The sequence below is a fragment of the Varroa destructor genome, unplaced genomic scaffold (genome assembly GCF_002443255.2).
Source record: "Varroa destructor unplaced genomic scaffold, Vdes_3.0 BEIS01000003.1, whole genome shotgun sequence".
Lineage (NCBI taxonomy): Eukaryota > Metazoa > Arthropoda > Arachnida > Mesostigmata > Varroidae > Varroa > Varroa destructor.
The window spans coordinates 46,765,923-46,785,161 of NW_019211456.1; the positions used below are offsets into that span (position 1 = coordinate 46,765,923).

General features: G+C 39.5%; 1 long non-coding RNA gene across 1 annotated transcript; it reads left to right on the top strand.

Moving 5' to 3' along the window:
* On the top strand, positions 1–15,592 carry LOC147757039 (uncharacterized). Its single transcript, XR_015324397.1, has 3 exons — positions 1–579; positions 1,090–1,369; positions 15,512–15,592. It is a non-coding gene; the product is annotated as an uncharacterized LOC147757039 (long non-coding RNA).
* The last annotated feature ends 3,647 nt before the right edge of the window (positions 15,593–19,239 follow it).

A 19,239-nucleotide genomic window follows, 5' to 3' on the forward strand; every position in this document is an offset into this window, starting at 1 on the left:
TATAGCTGTTTTGAAATTATAGCTACGCTGAGACAAGTACAAGTCGTTAAAGAAACATTGAAGAGTGATATTCTATAGTTACAAAATTGGAGATTGCCTCGGAAAAACCTCACCCCTATTTGGTGTACAGAACGGCTGTTCTCTTAAGCAATCAGCGCTATTCCTTGCAACAAAAAAAAAAGGAAAAAAAAAAAGTAATTTCTGTTATTATAGATAAACACCTATGCACTTGATCATGATAAAGATAATCGACGTGTTCCTCGGAGCATTATATCGAGCTTTGACAATATGTTGAAGACAATATTTTACACGGTGGCGTTGTTTAACATGTTAATGATATTCATTTGAAAGTGGCATAATCGATCTTCTAAATCTATTTCTGTCCAAGAAAATATTTAAACACGTACTATTTTTTCTAGGTAATATAGGTACGTTTCTGTGACAGTTTAGTGGGTAACGTATTTGCCAACTAGTCTCCAGTCGTAGAGCGGGGATCGGAGGTTGCCGGTCGAAGGTCAACCGTATGTCTGACGAAATTCCCAACGGCGACGCCGGACGTAAAGGCCGAAACGTAGAAAGGTAACATAGACACAATGCACGACAGGTGCGTGTTTTTTAAGAGAAGTACAGATAAAGGTGGAGACATCGCCTAAGATTAAACATCTATAAAGATCTTAAAGCAATTATTGGTGTGGTTATAGATGATTAAAATGACCATTAATAGATCTTGCTTTTGATCTATCCCAAAAAAGGAGGGAAATGATCAACTTGATAGCTGCTCATCTAGGAAAAACAGCTTTTGAAGTTAGTACCGACGCGCTATTAGTCTCACCGGCGTACAACAACACATGTAGTTCATTTAGTTCAGAGCATAGGTAAAAGGAAGTGAAAAATCGTACTTAAAGCCCTAATGGGACGTCTTATCCGGACGACTTTGTTCATCTCATTTGTAGTTGAGTTTTTCAAGCCTACAAAACTTTTTCCTTTGAATGTCATTTCTATTTATATAGCCATTAGCGATGCCTTTGATATATAACAAATTTTGTATTTTCAATATTATAACCGCTTGGTACACGGTTATTGCTATAGGGTGGATTCATCTTGCCCGAAGAGAACAGACCAAACATGCTCTTTGCCTATTTGCCACCCGAACGACTGCGAGGGTTTGTGGAGTCCCTGGGTGGCCGCTTTTACTTTCGTGGACTTCATCGATGGCGAAGCTGCGGTCGAAGAAGCCTACAGTATTCCTTGTAATGGTCCTTCTGTATAGGAATACTGGGGTTCTCCTCTCGCCCCCTACAGCTCGAGTTGTTAGACTTGGCGTATGGCCAAAAACAAGGAACCACACAGCGGCAAGTCATCGTGCCGGGTAAGTGGGAATAGCGTTGTTCAATGACGACCCACAAGTAAGGTGGATAATGAACAAGAAGTAACTTTGGTGGTTTTCGTACGATGGCAGGCAAGCCGTCATACATGTACAAGCTGATATTTTTACACGCTCACATTGGCACGCCCTGCATGAAAAGAAAATGTCTCGGGAACAACACCAGTCGGCCTGAAACTATATCCTGTTTGACCGAAGACGCAGAAACTGTATTTCGTTAATAATAGCTGTTTTATGGTTTCGGCTAGCCCCGAAAACCAAGCTACGGTAGCTTAAAACTAATGTAACTATAACCGGAAGGTAAATAACGCATATAAGAGTAGTGAAGGAGAGATGTCATAAAGACCGGTCTAGACGTTGTGCTAGTAAACAGAAGGAGCTCTTTACGATTCTGAGTAAACCCTCACTAAAAGGCTTATCGCCTTCGTACGCCCTCGAAGAGGTTGACACGCCGCTCAGCTAAAAAAAAAATGCATTATTTATCGACATCACAGCAGCAGCCCGAAATAAAACACAGATACAAATACAAACGTCGTCCCTATATTGAAGTGTTGATGAAAAAAGTAACGCGTTCTCCGTATCAGCTACCGTTAGGATATTGATGAATATCTTAGTCGCACCTGGTACAAGACGCGAAAATTAGATTTCATCAATCATGTCTTCAGTGCTTCATCTTGTGCACATTATACAATGTTGCTCTAATGTTGTGAGGTGCCTCGTTGATTGATCCTATTGTAATGTACATATCACACGTGTAAATCAATACCACTGAAAATCTATTGTACTTAGTACGAGTGAGATCATTGGCCCGCATTCTTTCCCAATGCATGCCTGACAGTAAGGACATAAATAACTAGGAAAGTTACTGAATCTCAGCTGTTTTACCCTAAAGCTTATGTCCGCACTCGAAATCCGTAACTTTTGATTTCGCCAGTTTGTAGTATGCACAGAGACTCCTGATGATTTACTTATATTTTTCTCTAACTGGTGGAAACAACCCCAATTAAAAGAGTACAAATTACTTAAAAAGTGTTCAGTAATCAGTTGATGTATACGTTTACTATTAAAACTATGTACATTCCTAATCAAGAAAAGTTGATTATATAACTCATTTCCGATGCCTTATTTTTTCAACACACCGCCGCCGTATTGCTCGAGGTTAGGTTTTTGGAATCACCTATTTTTTAATACTGCATCAAGAGCCTGCCCCACCACCAGGAGCTTCCGGGGCGGGTCTTGTTGTATTTATTTATAGTAATCAGGCAGCAATCTTTGACTTTGCTACATATCAAAGGTTTTCTTGCAACAGTGTTCCTTTCTTTTCTTGTCACATGAACCTGTGTATCCTATTAATGTCCCTGCAATTCTTACATAATTTTTTAAAAAATTGCAAAATAGGTATGCTACAATTTAGTTAAAAAAGATAGCAGATTTGTGCAAGTGTCTCGCGCGAGATGCTATAAATCCATCAGCATTTTACTATAAATTCTGAAAAGCCATGCAAAAGTGATTTCAGATTTTCTATGATAATCTAGTACGGACTCTGAAGAAACCGCGTAAGGTGTGCACTGTCACCTTCAATACCTGTATGAAATTTTCTTTGAAGGCGTAATAACGTTCTGCGGTGCTTATTTACGTGTTGAGTAACAGCTAGCCATACAGACGGGCCTTTCTCGGCGTTCTATTCGTAGAAACGCTTGAAAGGAAGCTCTGCCTTGGAGTTTTCAAGATGGACGACATTAGTTCTGTCATGTTTCGTTCGGACATTTTAAGTTTGAACTCTTGCCATCGTGGGCAAGCGCCTATGTAGACGCTTCTGACGTATGATCGTGAATTAATACTTGAGCGACATATATAATTTCGTGTCCTATATTACCATCTTCTGAATTGAGACTCTCTTACTGAAAATGTTTAGAAGAAAGATTTAAAGTAACATTTGCTTACCAGTCGACATACTTTTTTTAATAACAATAACAATTATAAATCACACACACGATTCTGGATAAATAATAGCTTGAAAACTATTGGACACTGTTAAACTAATTGAACGAGAAGTGCCTCCCTTGGATGGAATATACAGGTTATATTATGAGCCAATATTTTCTCTGATTTTTGATCTTTTTTATCGTACGTAAATCGATTCTCTTTGACTTGAGCATTGAAGTAACTGAGTTAGTTATTACATGATATTTATTAAATCGATTATTTATGAGTCGCTATCATCAATCTGTCGTGATTGTACAGGAAATAGATTCATAGAGAACATTTGTAGAGTACAAATACGGATCATGTACTTGAAAGCTGAGCTAGTCATTCAAAAATATTCGTAAAGTGCTAGAACTCTACGTACGTTCGTTACGGTAGCTAAAAATGTTGGCGCAGCCAAGCGTTGCAGTTTCGCCACCTTTATAAGCTTCTTTCGTCCCTGATTCTACCTTTATGTACGTCTTTGTCGCCAGTTAGATTCAACGAATCAAGGTTCATGTAGTCCACGGACCCTATGCCCCTTGCGAAATCGGTCGTGGTGAACCATTCAGTGCCATCGTAGCAGCTCAATAGCAAAACAGCAGCTAGAAAACAGTCTGTCTCTTCTGCCAGCCGTCGCAGTTCCATTGCCACAATTGGCTACAGACCAATCCTTGACGGTAGTGCCATACCCATGAAGCTAATGAGAAGTCCCAGTCAAGCTTTAACTCTGGCCCTGTCTCCATCATATCGATCATGGAACCGAGAACGAAAAGCGCTAAGGCGCACGCGTCACCTACTGTAATGAAGCTACGTATCCTATTGTCGAAACTGATTTCACACTCCTTTTTGAAAAGTCTGATTCTTAGATAGCTTAGGCCCATTGGGTCAAAAAGGTACAAGCCTGCAGTAAATGCTCACATTTTCCAACCTCTCAGAATACTTTCGCTTTCAAGACCAGACATAAGCATAGCGTTAGCTTCACCGTAGGTGAATTAGTACTTCAAATGAACTTTTTTGTATTAGACATGTAGTACAAAGACTTTCCATTCCTTCTAGCAGGATAAAGCAGCTTGCTTTTTTTATATCAACGAACCAGCGGTACATACATTAGATGATAACGCGGAACAGAGTTCAACTTTGCTTGGTGATCCCGTTTGTGTGACGTGAAGTCGTGTTTGGTCAGTCGCAGCACGAAACTTCACACGAAAATTCACAGAAAAAACGAGAGGTGCACAATTTCTACCTTTTATGGTTTTGTTATGGCTTCAGCTGTACAAGCGAATGTGTGGCAGACACAAGCACACCAAAGTTGATTCTTCAGTGTGGATTCAGGCGCCTACTTTAAAATGATTAGTGGGCACTGTCAGTCGAATTACTGAGCATTGTGTCCCAAGTTTTAATGAAATTTACCTGCGTCACTTCTCTGATGAAATCACTAATAGGTCACCACCCAAGTGATTCGATGACGTCGGCAGGGCTATACGGTGCAGGCAAGCATAAGGATAAGGAACGGATAATGAAATGAAGTTACGAATTAGGACGAACTCGTTCCGAATATATACACACATAACATGCAGCTCACGTAGATTTTTCGGTACCTTTATTTAGTTTGGAATTCCCCTTGCTTATCTGGTTGCCTCGTATGAACCTTGAGGCCCTATTACCTATTGAGCAAACGCGAATAGGTTAAGGAAAAGGTTTGTATTTTGCTTTACTTAAAGGGTCGTCATTGGAGAAGTCGAACACATTTGTAATATCAATAAGGCAGATTCTGATGCTGGTTTCGTTCCGTCGAAGGATACGTCCGTCTCAGATGGCCTTTTGCGCTATGATAATGCAGGGCACGTCCGCCTGTTTGCCATCAATTAAAACACCTATAGTAGACTATCCTGCCTCGGAAACACGTTTAGATTTAGGTGCCACTTGGGCCCGCTGCAATTCTGAACATATACCCTAATTATCTTTTAACTAAAAAAAAAGAATACCGAAATAAGTATAATTGCTCATTATATTATGTGAATCATAATATGCGTTTGTAATCCACAGTGAGCACTTTCACTCTTTTGGCCGATAATAAGATACATAACATGTTTGCATCATAGCGGAGGTCATTCTAGAGCAATTAGGTCCCATTAATGAATCGTAACTTGGCTACGGGGTCACCTTACGACGAAAATAACTATATTGGCTTAAAAAGCTAATAAAAATCCATTATATCGCCCATAACATAAGCGAAGAGCATCGGGCATACGACGACTTAAGCGTTTACAAACGTCCCCTAGCATCCGTCGACAGACTCCGTCGCCTTGTCCGACAGGTTAAAACGTTTGCTGATGATACGTGAAAGAGAAAGGGGCCAGGTATTTGGTCATACGTTCGTTTTGTATATTCGTGTTAAAGGTGCCGTCCCCTTCTTGACGTTTTCCTGAAACGTGATGTATTGAAATTGGCTTTCAGAACTCAACTACCTCGTCAACACGACTCAATAAAGTCTTTTGAAATTTTGCTCTTTCGGTGAATACTTAAAATAGAAATGTGTAAGAAAGCATTTTAGTTCTGATTTCCTGAACCCTCATTGACTTTCAAAAGTGCCCGCCCTTTCTGTCCTGCAGTCTGATGTCGTGCAATTTACATTTTATTATTATTATGACAGACTTGCTAAATACTCTCGAAGATATACGATGTAAACGCTAACTTAAAACTCATGGAAAACTACGTATGCCACAACGACAGCGTGAATTTACTGTACTAGGAGCATGCTCGATCCGTGCTCTCCGTGGACGTGCAACTAAAAAATCACTTCATCAACTTCACGATTGGTGTTGTAAACTAAACCAAATCAAATATCAAAACAGTCGATCTTCGCTTTCCGTATTCCAATAAAGAGCTTTTTTTAAAGCTAATACTGTTTTCCACACGACTCAACGCAAGGTCAAAGCCAGTATCCACATCCCGACCACTTGCATATCGTGTCTAACAGTCATACAGATCTTAATGTGTAAAATAGTCGTATCGTAGTAGATCTTGAGACCCGCATCCTTCACGTGTATTGATTTTTTTTTGGGTTCTTTCGGGCTACGTCTAAAACTACCACGTGTTACAAGGCGTACTCTCGTCGGCGGCAAGCACCAGCTCGGCTATAATATTATCAGCTTGAATTAGCATCAACGCTAATCTGAGTCCGCTGAATTGTTATACCGTTACGAGCAGGGTAGTAATAGGCTGGTTGGGTCGCAGTCTGTCCGGGCACTGCGCAAAAAAATCGCGATCTGATTTCTTTTGGGAATGCACCGTAGGGTCCCACCCAAACGAGACGTGTGGTATACTTTGTCAAGTTGTAATACAAGACAAGTTAAACGGGCAGTAACGAAATTTAAAGCTGCCGTAAGCACACACGTTAGGATAGATCGAGTGTACTGCCGCTAATAGAAACTGCTATTTGACACACGTTACGAAAGACTGAAGTAGAAAGGACACTTAATTATTAGCAGGACATTATAGGACAGTACTGTTGCACTTTATAATCAGGCTGAACAATTACGGCATTCCTGTCTGTGATTTTATGCCTTAAAGTGTACCGGAACTTTTTGTTTATATGTTTCATCCGTGCTGTAAACGGTCAGCTTATTTGGTTACGGTAGGTGTGATGTTAATTAAAGTTCGTAGCGGTGGTTTTTCTTCACCATAATGAAGTATTTTCATCTCGCCTTATTCATCATAGCTGATTCAAAGGACGCTTGTTTTTACGACGATCCCTCCCAACATTGTGGACAACACTTGGGGCTAGCAGACCTGAAACAGCCCAGAAACTATAAAACAATCTCCTTTCGGTTAAGTCTATATCGATGAAGGAAGCATAAAAAGATACTTCTCCCATAATCTGTTATAACCTAGACAGTCGCAATACATTTTGGTTCCATCCTGAAGATCGGTGCTATTTCTGAGGTAGCGAATGGGTATGCAGCAAATTTTAAATGTATTTTTCCATCAGTATTACTCGTATGGTAGCGCGTTTCTTCATCTCCGTCGCCTTGTTATCTGGTCATATTCTAGTATGAACTGGGTCATAGGAGGGGAATAAAGCAAATAAGTTAGCAGAGTTGACCCTGTTTAGAAAAACAGACTTTCATAGAGAATGATTAAGCCTTCTTGTAGAACTGTTAGTTAGGCTTATAACAGGCCCCTCAAAAGCGAGTGCTGTGTTTACCTGCAAGGATAAAGCAATAACGACCTAATCAATTTAACTTCCGAGTTCGTGAATTAATTAAACCAAAGTACCTTTAACAACACTTCGAGACGCTGTATATTGTTATGCTGTGGCGTTACGCAACATCGTTTATTACTCCGTTTTTTTTTTTTTTTTTTCAATAGAACTGTACCTTTATTAACTACAGAGTAGGACAGTAATGTTGTTATCGCTAAAATTTTTTAAGAGCTCGTTTTACTAGTATTTCCGGAGGTCTGCTCTAAATTCGCAATAGAATTCCCGCAATAAAATGATGTGCCCATCAGACACATCGACGCGATGACAGATATACCATAATAAAATTGTAGCAAAGATACGTCTAATGGATCCCGCTTCATTCAATGGCAATTCATATTTTGGCACTATTATAATTAGGATGATTTTTTTTTGTGTTATTGACTTGACGGACGCGATTGCCAATCGTAATCTGCGTATATGTTGCAAATGAATAAATGTAAGCCAACTTTCTACTGAATGTCAGCGGATCTTGTTTGATCTGGTGTAGGCCTACTTTTCCGCAAATGTGTCCTCTTTTAAGCCCTGAATCAAACAAAAGCGCATTAGGCTTCAAGGAAATAAACAATTAAACTATCATCAAAATTATGTCGTTCACTATGAAACGTTTTGCTCTTTTTGCAGACCTAGTTGTTTTATTTTCAATTCAAATACAGTCCATTATCATTATCTATGACCTTGTGCCATTTAGATCGTTACTTGTTTATTCCGTTTCTGTTTCGTGAAGTTTCGAACGAAAATTTCGACAGCATTTTGTGGTTTGAACAATTTTTCATCAAAAAGTTTCTGATGTTTCTGTTGGAGCAATGCCTGGCGAGTACCATTTAGATGACGGGGAATCTCACTTTTCAATGTAGGGTCCAGCACCAATATGACTCTGGCTACTAATGGCCTGCTCCAATCGCTGCTGTGGTTGATAGCATATCTACCACATAACCCGATAGACACAATTAGCTTTTGTAGCTCTACGTTAGCTTTAGGGTAATGTTTCGCCGGCTCCATTGACGTAACCGTCCGTGATTATTGTGGAAGACCCATTTGTCGTCACTCCTACGTTACAACAATGATCCCACAGAACTGTGAGATCATTGTTGTAACGTAGGAGCAAACAGAAAGCAGCGTCTCTACATTTCTGTCTTGATTCTAGCCCGAACTATGCGCGCCTCATTTAATTATTTATCTTTTTATCTGATTAATTTGACCAAGGCAAACGAGCGTGGTATTGTTAACGACACCGATCCTAGTGCCTAACAACAGCATCATTTAGAAATATGAGATAAATTTTTGTCGCGTGTTATACTCGACGACCTATATTATAAGAACATTATTTGCAAAATTATTCAAACCTCTTCTCGTTAGCTAGCTTTCAAGTTTCCTAGCAGCATGGAAAATATATCTTCAACTCTGAAGAGTATGTGTATGCATCCATATAAATTTTTTTTCAAGGAACATATGGCGTCGCTACTTCACTACTACACTGTGTACACAAATGTTCTCCTTATTGAAGGTGAAGGAAGTGATTACCTTTTTCAGTACAATCGTCTCGATAGTCGTACGATTGCTCCTACGAACTAGGAAAATGGAAGGTAGAGTAAACATTTGTATACGTGTAATAGTGACTGCTAGTTTTCCTGCACATTCGCCTATGAGATCGTTCTTTTCGAGAGAGGGGTTTATATTCAAATGTTGACAAAGCCCAAATCAGCTGAACAGAGAGAACCCAGTATTCTGGAATTTATTGTTTTTTTACTATTATATTTGTCTATTAAAAATAGTATACGTTAAGGGCCAGTTCCAGATAGAATTATACTAAGGAAAAGTGAAACAGGTCACGACTACATAACGCATTTACTGCAACTCCAGCCAAATACAGGTCAGTCGCCTCTGGAAAGATTCTATAGGCAGCCCCGGGACTCCTTGTCAAGTCTGATCTAGCTGTTTCACATTATGTATAGGTTATTGTACATTATGTTACATGCTATTGCAACAATTTGCATCGTCAAAATGTTAGCTAGCCTGTCTAATTTACTTCTACAAACTATGCAAAAATACATAACCCTCACTTGATCTGGTTCCTTGTTTATTTATGATTAACAGAGCAGAGCGCTCCGAGCGTTCAACACTTCCTCCCCTGAGGCTGCAAATGATTACTCTGAGGACAACTGTGCATTTGTCTGCCCCTGTTCTGGCTATTTCTCCAAGTTGTCGACGCTTTGCATTGCCAGTCTGTAATTGAATGAACGAAAGACATGCAAAAGAGAGGGAGCACAAGTTTAACTTCGAGAATCGACTTTAGGATTTTCGGCCATGCAAAATGGAGTGCACTCATTTCATCTATGTCCGTTCGCGGCAACCAACAAGTGTTGACATTTCTGTAGTTTTGCCCACTTCAGCCGCTAAACGTGAACCGTCGCTTCGTAGACGTAGCATTCGCTATGACCAACGCTACCTGGCCGCATATTTTGCCGCAAAAATGTACAGCGTAAGTAGTCTGCCCATGCAAATGATCCCGAGGGGAACGTCATTCCTGATCGACTAGGGTCCGCTAGGAATGACGTTCCAAAAGATTTGTTGACCGTCTTTTTACTAGCCGTTCTTGCTTACATCGTAATGCAGAGCACAATTTTCGAACATAGAAATTACAAACGATATGCAACGATTTAAATATGAATCAGTGCGCTACTTCCGGTAAGGGTTTTCATATTTCACAAAAATACTTACGCTGAAAATATAAACATTGAGGATCCTCGAAAAGATTTTACCGCGGACATCTTTGTAGCGTTAAAAAAAAAAGGTGCATTAAATAAGTCCCTGGGATAGCTTAGTGGGTAACGTACTTGCCCCTGTTGTTGTGGTCTGGGTTCGCACCGGGGTATAGATAGATGTCACGTTTCATGCTGAGAGCCAGCCGTCTGTCTGATGGAATAGCAAACGGCGGTAAAGTTTGACCCATAGAGAGGCGCTTTAAATGATTCTATCCTTTAGACGTTATCTTTGCTTCGATTTTGCTGGTGAAATTATCCATTTTTATGACCTCTATTCTGCATATATAGTAATTTTGTAGCTCTGGACAAACGGACGATAGTGTTACGTAAACACACATGGAAACCGCCGTACAGAAGCGGAATTTCATCTCAGGTGGTTAGCGCTAGCCGCTCGTTGAGCTCTTTTCACAGTCTACTCGTTTGCACAGCTGATGAAGATTTCATTAGACGTTTGTGTTGAGAATGACGAACAGGATGAAAAACGTCGGCAAAACGAATGTTAGCGGCGTTATTCCGTATTGCTAGGTTGTCGAACTGAAGCTGTTATTTTCTTTCGGCCGCAGCAGAAAGGCCTAGACTAGATGTTTTTATGGCACAGTTTTATACGACTCATTGACAGATTTCTGCTTGTCTTGTATGTGAAAGACGGCGGCTGTGATGCACGAATGTGGGGTCAGCATTTAAATCGTTACATAGGCTCACCTTCTGTAGAAAGGCCGAAGCACGTTGTCCTAAAGAGTAATCGTTTTCACTTGAGACAATATTCAAAAACGTCTTCCTGTAAAGTATTCGTTCCTAACAGATAACTATTTTCTGGGTCTCAAAAAGAGTCAGAATTGTTTTTCAATTATGTGCACAGCTCCGCCCATAGATAGGCTCCTTATATGCGAGCGTTAATCTATTAACTACGACGTAAATATTGAGCTAATCGATGAGGACAAATTAGAGAAAATTGCCTTAAGAGAAAGGACTAGATCACAGTAACCATTAGCAACAAAACAAATCTGATACTTTTTATTTGCTTGGCGACAATATTTACAAGCTCAACACCTTCAAATGCACCTTCTTTTCAGCTAAAATCATCTGAAGGATCCAATAGTGTAACTTCATTTATCTATTGTAACCTCTAGACCGCTTCAAAATAGGTTTCGACCTCATTTCAAGTTACTAAACAAAGTAACTCTTGCTTTGTTAAGAAATTACGACAGACAATACGCATTATATTTTTTGGTAGGTATAAATTTTAATAGGTTTTTATAATTTTTTGTCAAAATTTAATATGAGAATTTGTCAAAATATATCTAAAGATTCATTCTTCTTCTTCTTCTTTTGGCTCCTAAGCCAAATGGCTGATGAGCATATCAGAGATTTAAGCAACAATTCGAAGAGAAGGCAACGAATTCCCAAAAAGCCATATCTTATCTAATTATGAAATCACACTGGTTTTCATCATCGACAACAGGCTTCGGCTTAAGCTTTTGGCTCGCACCTGCTGCCCAAGAAGCCTTGAAGACTCCTTACCCCTCGGTACAACCGCAACCAAATGCGCTTATTTTATGTAGTCTTCAAATGAGCTGTAGGTGGTCGTTAAAAAAAGACTCCTCCTTCTACCTGTAAAAATCGGTCTGCCATCATTTTCTGTCCGCAACAATACCTTGTAACCACATAGAGCGAACTAAAGAAAATTATCGCGCTTTTAGTCACACATGATTTAGTATAGGCCTATCGGTCCATATTTGCCTTCCAAATGCTCGGACACAAACGCTAAGCACAAAATACTGTTATTTAATCAAGTTGAGTTTTATAAGCAATGTTACTGGGCTATTCCGATCTCGGCAGCCTGGCAGATGCTAATTATGTCAGTCTGTCTAGCAAAATAAAACCCGATGTATTCTACAATTGTGTCGAACCGAGGAGCCGATACGATTAATCACGACCGATACACTCTTTCCTTGACCCCCAGCTATTCCGTTCTGCAGCAGACGATCACCTTACGGTGCACAGGCCCAACGCGAGCGCTAGGTGCTATTTTAATAATGAATCATACAGTAACCAGAATGTCAACAATCTAACAAAAACTGCACTAAGTACGACTGAACTTATTATAGGAATATATCCGATCGGTAAATTCAAGTTTGAATGATTTATGTTTTCCAGTCAGAAATGTTGGCGATGCTAGCCCTTCTTGCGGGTAGGCCATTTTAGAAACGTACTTTTTTTTCTATATATAATGCCTACTTTCTCCACTTTTGCCGATATGAGGTGGTATTTTTCAACATGGGAGTAGCAGTAGTGTGTGACCTCAGCTATGCAATGTTTCGATGTGTTATTGCACAATTTAAAGCGTACTTTAGTTTCCAGGCAATAAAACTACGCTGTCTAGGCATGTATATAAAAGTATACGAAACGACCTGACACAAACTTTTTTACTTTTTATTATTATTATTATTATTTCATTTTTGCACTGTAATCTGACTTTTCTTTTAATTCTGCTTCACAGTGTACAGACAGCTGGTAGCAAAGTGACTCTCTTACAAGATCATTTCAGATTTCTACAACCTCGATCTTCGTATTCTCTAGTTGCTCGGCGTTACCATTTTCTATCGCTCATATTTGCAGCTAGAAAAGGAAGGAATTTTTTCTAGTTCGTAAAAATCTTTCTTGGTAATTTAACAATCTGAGCGCGAGTCACTCACACACACTCGTGGATTTTTATTCTGAGACGAAGAGTACAAAATCCGGTTCAACAAAATGAGGTACATCCGTCCCCTCATGATTGCACGATCTGTGATTGCGTTCCGTAAGCGTCCACAGATGGGACATCCATTTGGTAGTAAAGTAAGCACTTAACAACAACAAAGCAAAAGCACGACTTCGAATACGAACATCTGGTACCACACATAGAAGACTATGCAGCCAATGTATTAAGCAGCGGACAATAACAACCGGTGTCAGTTTGAAGAAACGAAGGTCGGTAATGGGAACGTTAGCATCGGTAAGATTTTTTCCTCTCATAAATCCACCATTCAAATGCTGGCTGCATTTTGGCTATGTCCAGCATTTCATATAATAGCTAAATAGACAACGCTGTCCTTCAGCCTTTTTCTTTTTTCATAGCTTTTGACTATGAGAATCATTTCATTTGATAATCGCGGCTAATTCCTAGTTACTGAGAAGAAATATTGGGATATTAATAAACCTGCCACTAATAATAATAATAATAATATCGATATAAAAACTATAATACTATGCAGAAAAATAGTTGTAACTATGAAAGTTGCTTCCGTGACTCTCAGAATTTACTATGATTTCCTTTGAAATAAAATATCGTAATTCGTTTTTGATCAAAACATTTTCTGCTTCGAAGAGGCGGGTTTAATATAACACAGGTGTCATCCAGACACACCAGATATAATTTAGCTTATATAAAAACAAGCAGATTAATAGCTTCGTAAATAGCAGAACCCATAGCACGCCGTAGGGCACTATACAAGCTCGACAATCTGAATGGTAAATGTCAAGAAGTAGTCTTTCTGGTTGCGTTTCTGATAAAACTGAGCTAGCAAATTGACCTTCTTGTAACGGGTACTTGATGTTCACTGTGTGATCAATTACCGTCGTGAAGGAGCCTTAATGTATTTAAGGTCAGAAATGAAGAGGCAGATCTATAAGCACAGCGAGACCTTCACTTTAATGATCGTTACTGTCAGGCTCAAGGTAGGCTTTACTCACAACTGCTATCCATTTGTTTGACATTTGTCAGCTGTACAACTAGCGCCGCTGATATTAAAAGCGATCAAGGTTGACTGATGATAAGAAGAAGAAAACAGACGTCGATGCTTCAATATGCCCACGTGCAATTTGACATTATATGTGTATGATGCTGATTTTAGCAGACTTAACTCCGGGATATTCGAAGCCAGTAGGATCAAACAGACGCCTGTCTCGCTTTACTGAACTTTCTACGTTTCCGTCCTGAGCCGCAGCCCATGCCGCCAAGCATTTTGTTTCTACAAATTCGATTTGACCTTATATAAGTCTTTACAGCTTCCCCTAACCCCTTTAGCTGACAATGAATTTTAAAGTAAAGTTCCTCTGTAAATACCTTCCGTCAGACTTAGAAAGAAAAAACTTTTTTGTAGATCGTAACAAAGGAGGCTATCTGTACAAGGTCACAGGGTTCAAGATGCCTAGTAGGACTATAGTGGTTGATTCGGTAACTTTTTATATTTAACAAAACAGTCATATGAATCCAGGGACTAAGGCCTGTGGAATAAGTCCTATTCGCAAGTCTAGTAGTCACTTGTGTCTCAATGAGAAGCTTTGTATGGTCTAGCGCATACGATACGGTTATACCGCATGCATTTAAGCAAGCACAGCAGCGGAATCTCCACCAACATCGGCTCTCCCTTTATATATAATATTATCAACACTGATTATTGCACGACCTAGGTCAGAAATTTTGTTTTTTCCTCATTTTTCTGCGGTCATAACTTTACAGGATGGCCTTTCTCTACGTGGCTGGTACGATATTTTCATAATTCAACAACCTGGATTACAAGAAGCTTTCCCAAAAAGATTTCTCAGTTGTCCAGAATTGCAACTTCTTTCAAAAAAAATAGGCAGCGACGTTATTGCTGCGCCCTCTAGGAAAGCGCACGGTGCTTTCATCAGTGTTCATTCTATGGCGTTTACTCTTCGTGTATTGAATATGAAGAGTAACTTTTACCAAAGCCATCAACCCAGCTTCGAGTGAATCATGATCACCCTAACGAGAAGACGACAAAAAATTGTAATATGCTTCATGTGGAAAATGTCATGCATGGATGTGACTCAAAATCATATCTCTGAGTCTGTTCCTTTCATAATTTTACAATGTACGTAATAATAACAAAAATAGGCAACAGATATACAGTACATATATAAGTCCTGTTTGCGATAACATATATTGTTATATTATGTTCGTGTTACATGTGAGCACTTCCATTTGTCACAAGAACAAAATGTGCCAGCTAATTGAAATTAGCAATGAAGTAAAACATATGCCACGGTCGAATCCCTATAAAAATTTAATTTTTCTCATTTGTACAACAATTACCTGTGGATAGCTCAATACAGCTTTTTTTTTTTCAGCATTGGAGGGAGTACAGCCATCAACAGAAAATATGCATGAGCAAACGATTTATTTAAATTTCGACGGTATGAACGAGCGGGCGACGGTCGAAGCCCAAACAAGATGATACGCCTTCGTCCATCGTTCGTTGTCACCATACGTCGTGTCGATTTTCCCCCAAAAGAAATGGGTCTCCAACCTCGTTTCAACAGTTAAATAGCAAAGTAGTAATCCTTTATTGGTAATTTTAGTTTATTGCCACGGTTTAATACGACAATACGTAGCTAACACATTCGTATTTACAATATTAATATATAATTATATAATTGGACAATAGACCAAATCGTTCCCAATTCACTTTATTGCTCGGCTTCAACTTAATCTAAAACGAACTTTTCTGATACACGTGACTGCAGCAATTAGGTAGGACAACCTGATCCGTATATATAAAAATGGACAGATAGAATTTTTTTTACATGGCGCGTACGTTTTCAACATTATGAGCATGCCGCTAATGCGTATCATTTATAGGTGAATTTTTACAGAGAATCCATGTGAGCCTTTGCAGTTTCGGGAGCGTAGCACCAGACTGTTAGATTGCTTATTATTACCTTACTATTTATAGAACTCACCGCAGAGTGTAAAAAGAACAGTTGTAGGTGTTACGTTTCAGTTATGGTGGTCCTTTTCGCGGCCTATTTCTTCTACTCATAATCATTTAAAATTTGCCGAGGGATGCTAGACGGTTCTCTAATATTCCCCACGACATACATTATGCTAGCTGATGTTCACGCTATTATCTCTCTATACGATAGCGGCTCTCTCTATGACTTTGGAAGTGTTGGCGAGTTAGACTTATGATGTTTTTTGCTGTTGTTTTGTAATGATCCATTGTAAATTTTTTCTGGCACTATCCTATTCCGGTATATGTATAGTTTTACTGATTTGAAAAGTTACATATATAGCAAAATACTGCTCAATTTCTGTTAATTTAAGTTTTCTATTAAATTGAGCCTACTTCTTTGGTAATAGAATGATCCTTTTGACAATATGTGTGCACAGCGAAATGTAGCATTTTCGCTAACTTCTACTACGCGTTTATTATCCGAATATTAAGAAGGCGCTAATCTAGTTTTTTTTTTTTAACTCGCATTGCAGTACATAATTTTTAACGAAAGCTAACTTCCCGATTGGCATCACTTCTTTCATTTTCCATGGTCCTCGTCTACTTTTCAAACAGATGTCTTCCAACGGGTTACAGCTTGTCCTCGAAGTCATGCTATCTGAATAGCTCGAAAAATAGAAGCGGCAAAATCTGGGCTGTAATGTGGAGGCAAAAAGATTTCCATCAAAAATTTATTAGAATTTTTCGAGTTGCTAAAGCCCCATTGAATCGAGTGCTTTGCTACTCAAGGGCCTTTATGTTGTCAAGTGTATTTGATTCGTTAGGTAGAGTTTCATCGGTATTTTTGGAATCTACAATTGTGCAAAATTCTTAGGGTAGCCTGCACAAATTCTAAATCCCCGCAGTTCATTGACATCAACTCCTTATAGTTGTCTGCAGCATGCTTGTCATCCGAACCGAAAAAGAGGATCCTTAGGTCAAAAGCGCTGAAATCAGCCAACGCTACCAGATACTGTTAATATCTTTTCAATCTAACGGGCATTCGTTGTTGCTTCAGCTCAGTGTTTCCTGGCCCGGGAAGTAGTGAAGACGGCCGTATCGAACACGTAATTCTCTGGCCTCGTAACTCAATTGCAGATAAAAGGCTAAGATTAACACACCAAGACCGCACGTAAACAGTACTGCGAAGGCAAAACATTTTCGAAATGAATCTGTTCCGCGTCAAGAAAATGCCTGTATGAAACTTGCGAATGGTGAGGAGAAACATTGTCAGCATAACTTTTTAATCAACCTAACAATTATTTCAATTGAATACACAAATATTAAGATAGATACCGTTGTTACCGCGCGTACATATAATATAGACTGTGAGTGTCTAGAACTAAATTTCCGTTCTAGATAGGAACAATGACAGTGCTTGGTAGTCTACAACTTTTTTTAGTTCACTTCCTACCACCGCTCTAGCTTTTTGCCTCTGTCTATCTAGCCTGTAGGAAGAGGGGCATCAAAGAGGAACTCTTCCGATTATACAGGAAAAACACTGTCCCCTACTGTGTGTTCACGTAAAACGTAGGCCAGGCGTCCACTATCCAGGCCCATAAATTTATACATGTGCATATATGTTCTCATGTTTTCATGAGAGAAAGCTTAATGGGGGGAGAGACAGCAAGCGTGCACCGGGGTAAATGCGCGCGAACAAGAGGGTACCGTAGCAGTTTTGTGGTCACTGGCGATAACTGAAAACAAGCAACAATAGCAGACAGAATGTTATCGGCTGTTATGAGACTGCCGCGATAATAAAAGAGCACAAAGGGCGCCGCCAGCTAGACTGCAGGACAAAGAGCTTTTGTCACTTTGTTCAAGTGATTACCTCTCGGACGCATTTGAAGAGGCCTAGATAAGGCTGGTCTTTTTTGGGCCCTCGTACACATCTGTAGAGAGTGAATCAACTACATGACAATAGGAGGATCGACGGACTGATTCATAATATCACAATTGAGATAGCTCTTTTCGCTCTTAAGAACGCTTATGACAAAAATACATATGCTCGTGTTTTGGATTGAACCAGTAGATTCCGCGCTCACACCAGCCGAAGCCTACATGGGTCCTGTAATGCAGTAAACTGCATGCTTTATAACAGGTAAACACATATTTCCGTGAGAATGTAGCCATGTGTACCATGACTTTTTCAGCTGAGGCTCTCGTTCGTCAAGAACACATTTGCGGAAGGAAAATTCTGGTGGTAGAAGGAACAATGGTGACCGGAGCATGAATTATTCGGCGGCTCTAGCAGAACTCGTTTGTTACGTCATCAAGGCGACAAACGTTGCGCATGATGGGATGCACAGTCTAGTCTCAAATAATCCATCTTGGCGAAGCGGGAAGTGTTAGGACAACAAATACATTTTGTTTACTTCCGAAACCACCCTAAACAACAAATGAGCCGATGTTAGTTTTCCATTTAGGAAAGACTGATAGCTACAGAAAGCTCTTCGTATACGTTGACACTTGGTGGACACGTGCTCCAGCAGTAAATTAACAGTTAATGAATAAATAAAAAAAAAAAATAAACATAGAATAAATACAAATACTAAATAAAAAATAAGCTAACGTAATTATTCAATGGCAGCACATTACTGTTAGGTCTTCATCGAGCAAGTGTTCCACCAGGATGGTGTTCAACAAACAGAAAACATCACAGTTTTTAAATTGCAATTGATTCGACGCACTTTACCATAGCGGCAAAGGTTGAATGGGTGCGATGGGCACAAAATTTCGCTAAACAAGTACCATCTAATGGGCTTCATAACTATGACACGAATCTTAGTGTTAGAAGGAAGATTTCATGTTCTGATCGAAACCTCAGCCAGCTGATCTTCCACTTCCACTAGAGCTGCGATTTAAGCTTTCAGAACGTTTCTTTATGACGAAGATAAGTTCCGTGATGTTTTTACCGCACGATAAAGTAATAGCGCTGAAAGAACTTAAATCTCTTCGCCAGCTTCAACTTGTGGTTGTTGAATCTTATTTCATTGATCTCAACATATTTCTGTATTCGGTATTACGTGCGCTAAAAATCCATTACTAGCCTATGCCATATATGTATCACATATATTATCTAGC